Raw genomic sequence first — 4239 nt, 5'->3', positions numbered from 1 at the left:
GGTGGTTCAGGATGTCCTAAGAGATGCACTCACCATAGACCTATTCTTAAGTTAGTTTTTGGTTCACCACTTCTTCATCATTTTGGTAGTCTAACTTTGGTCGCCTTGCCCATATTTGGCACAGGCTAAGGACTCCATTTCTAGTCAGAGTCCAGATTGACTATCTCATCCTCAATGTGACACTGGGCCTGTGGGTGCAGATTTTCTGGTCCCAGTTCACAAATAATGAAATCCTTTCTTCATTCTTAGCTTTAGGTAGCTACCCCTGTTCTAGGCACAGGGCCTTATGCCTGGAACTCTTGTCTCTGTCTAGAAATTAGAACTCCAGCCCCTAAGGAGGATACCTGATCCTGGTATCCCTGTGGGTAGTGGGGAATTTCCCTCTATCTTAGCATTTTTTAATGATTTTCCTCTTTTATGATTTTCCCTAAGGAATTTTTTCTTTACTTCTTTTGAGATCAGCCATGTCTTTCAGATGTCTAAAAATTTTTTCATCCAAAAGTTCTGTGCATTTTTAGCAAAATGAAGAGATGTGTATATCTGCTTGGACTGCCATTTTGTCTGGAAGACCTGGAGGATTGTATCATTATTTCCATTTTATTGATGAAGATACAGGAAGCTGGGGACAGCTGAGCCTATATTAGAATACAAACTTGATATTATTGAAGTCCATTTTATATTTGTCAGTTAATAAGTAAGTGAGTTTAAGTGAAGCAAAGGGAGTCTTATAGAAAGTTGGAGGTGAGAAGAGTGGTGGTGAATATAACTGTAGGTTATAAGAGTTATGAAAACATTACATGCAGATTGAAATATATTCAAGGGCCAGGCCAGAAACGATAGGCTGTCATAATATTCTAATATGTGAAGGAGGGGTGAGTCGAGTTAAATGGTGCAGAGATGTTGTGCTAAACATCTTCAAATTCTAAACCTTTTAAATAACAGGCTGGCAAAATCCACATCTGCTGACTAAATTCAAACCAACTCTATTTTGCCACCTGAGGAGTAAATAACTTATACTTTGTTTTTTAAGCAGTGGGAGTAGAGAGTACAAAATCATTCCTTTGAAGTCCACCGCAATATTCTTCTTATAGCTGATTTTCATAGCAAATATCAAGGTTTAGTTTGCATTTCACGAGCACATACAAAACGAGGGTTAGGGGAAATTGCCAAACATATGCTAAGCAATATGAGATAACATATTAAACTGACCCCTTTACAATATGGGTAATGTGCTCATAAAATTTTGAAAGTGTCTCTATTTTGATTTGCAGACCATAGGGAATAAATAAATATTGTTCAATACATAACTAAAGTTCCAAGAGGCAGATTTCATTTCTCTTGCAGAACCTCAAGATCCCAAAGGGAAAGAAAGGCGATGGGAGGATGAGCGCTGATGCTATGGGCCTCTTTACAGAGCGGAAGNATCAACAACTCATAGTTTAAACTCTTCAAATTCAGTTGGTTTCTTTGGGTTTCAGTTACTCTTACCAATTATTCCCCTCCCCCCCATCTGAGTCTGCAACATCTCAGAGAGGTTGCAGATAACTTCCTTTAACTGATCTTTCCTTGATTAATTGAATGCTAGATTATTTTTATATTCTTTTTCTGTGACTGGCCACAGCTCTTTTGTAGTTATTAAAAAGATCTGTACTTGGATTGTAAGCATCTCCCAAAGACCTTGTCTATCTATAAGATCACAAGTTCTAAGATCTCACTAATTACACCATTAACCATACACACTTCTTCATGGACTAGTGTTTGTAACCCACTGGAGAAAACTACCACAGACTCAACCAATGTGGGAACCAGAGTCTAAGATTCTAAACAGTAGGGAGATGACAGGGAAACAGATTATAACCTAATTCCCAACATAATCTTCAGTCATGTACCAAAATACAGCCTCAGTTCTTTAACTATGTAATACCTATCATAAGATGTGCAATAAAAACTCAGTGAGATAATATGTTTGGAAAACTTATGAAATGTTTTTGCAAATAAGAATGAAACCTGTTTATCATATTTATGTTTCTCATTTGGATATAAAATAATAATTATTTTACAAGTAAACATCTAAGGTGTATTTGATTTTTAAGAGATGTATTATGAATGAAAAAAAGGTTTCATAGAAAACAGTATACAGCAATAAGAGTCCTTTAAATTTTGTGAGTGAGTATATATCATAGAAGAAAATAGTTTTGGGCAATAAAACAACCCAACTCTGCTAAATAGACTATGTGACACAAAATATGTATTGCTTCTGAAGTAAATTAAATATGACTTAGGAGGATCAGCTAAAGAGACAATTTCTGGGACTGAGGGGCTAGAACCTTTTACAATAAATAAAATAAATCCTAACTTGTGATCTTTTTTTCCCCTTCAGGCATTTCCTATTAAAGTGATAAATGCTTACAAAATAGATATCCAGCTATATGACCAAATAGATTGAATGGGACTGATGGGCATTTCACAACAGTAATTTTAATTCTTTCCACTTTTCAAAGTAAAGCTACATTTGGATAAAAAAATAAAATTTTAAGCCAGAATAATGTATGATGAAAAGCATATTAAACCGTACCTTCTTTTTGAAGTTGCATCTTTTGGGATGCTCACTCTTAATCTCAAGAGTGAGTTGGATTTACAGCCACATATCAAATGTTCAAAAGTCCTTGGCTGTCTGAGCCTGGCTGCCCTCACCCAGTCAGTGAGACTATAAAACACCTGGGTTGATTTGATTCATTCTGGAGGAGAGGAGCAAAGTCATGCAAAACAATATGAGAAAAGACTTCCTTAGGCAAAATAGTGATGCATTCAAAATTTCATTGGCTTTGCTTTGTCCTTGTGGCATCTGTTTTTAATCAGCTCCCACCCACTCCCAGTGCCCCCGTGCATGATAAAGAGTACAGAGTGATGCTTCCAGATCGTTGCATGGGTTTATCAGTCCATTGCTTTATTATGAGATGTGTCAACCCCTCCATCCATTCTAACCTGTTGGTTATCTGTGACACTCTCTCTTTACTCTCCTTTTTAGATGAACATTGGTTTTAGGAAATTGATCATATGTAAAGGTAGTCTATCAGTGTCTTAGTCAGCTTGGGATGCTATAACATAATACGGTAAAGTCAGGGTGCTGGCATGTGTGGTTCTGGTGAGAGCTCCTTTCAGAGAGAGGGAATACTCTAGTGTCTTCTTCATCTTATAAGGACACTAATCCCATCATGGGGGCTCCACTCTCAGGATCTAATCTAAACTTAATTGCCTTCTAAAGGCCTCACATCCAAATATCTCATACTTGGGGTTAAGGTTTCAGTATATGAATTTTTGTGGGACCCAAGCATCAGCCCACAACAGTCTGTGTATGAGTTAGTCATTTTTTTTTTTCCTAAGGCAACTTATTCAAGTCTTTCCAATAGGTTGCCATGGCAGTATAGCAGGGAGGGGCAGAGAAATAAGTAAGTAAGGGAGATATTTTAACAATGACCAGGTCTTTAGCCTTCTTCTAAATGTCTTTTTACCATTCAGGAGACATTCACCTCTGTGTGGAGCTGGTCCAGGATACGTGTGGTTCAGTCAGTGGAGGTGTACCATCACTTTTACATCCCATAAGCACAGGAAGAATTCTCTGTCCTTATGTCCAACTAAGCTTGCAGATAGCCATAGCAGGGACTGCTTGCAATAGACTAAACCCCTGCACATCCCAAGTGAAGTCAGCTCTTCTGCTGCTGAAGAGGTGAGCACTACCAACATATGAGGACATTTTGAAGAGAATGTGGATGCTTTTTCAGTGTTGGCGCAAGTGAATGAGGAAGAGGACCTGGAGGATACAACAGAAGGAGCCAGGAAGTGAGTACCTGGAACCATCTGAGCAGCAGGCAGGAGATCAGACTGGTAGGACTGGGGAGGTGGGAGTCAGCAGCGGGAGAGGCTCGCGCTGAACATGCAGCTCCAGCAGTTGTCTAGTGCTCACAGCAGAGAGAGCCACAGGGATCAGGGAGCTGGAATAGAGCTGCTAAGGAAGGGAGGCGAGAAGGAAAGCCCAGAGCCAGCCTGAGGTCTCAGGGAAGGGGGCTGGGGATTTAGTGGGAGTGGGAAAGCCAGGAAACCTGCAAGTAGGGTAACAGGAATATGCGCCAGAGCTGAGGAGAGGGGCTCATTTAATTGACTTCCCAGATCATTTTCTTGACAGGAGGCAATACCCAGTGGTAGGCAAAAGGCACTAGCTGTCTCCAGGAGGAGTCTGTT

This window comes from Hipposideros armiger, unplaced genomic scaffold, assembly GCF_001890085.2.
Source record: "Hipposideros armiger isolate ML-2016 unplaced genomic scaffold, ASM189008v1 scaffold_116, whole genome shotgun sequence".
Taxonomy (NCBI): Eukaryota; Metazoa; Chordata; class Mammalia; order Chiroptera; family Hipposideridae; genus Hipposideros; species Hipposideros armiger.
Note: the sequence above shows the minus strand (reverse complement) of the source record.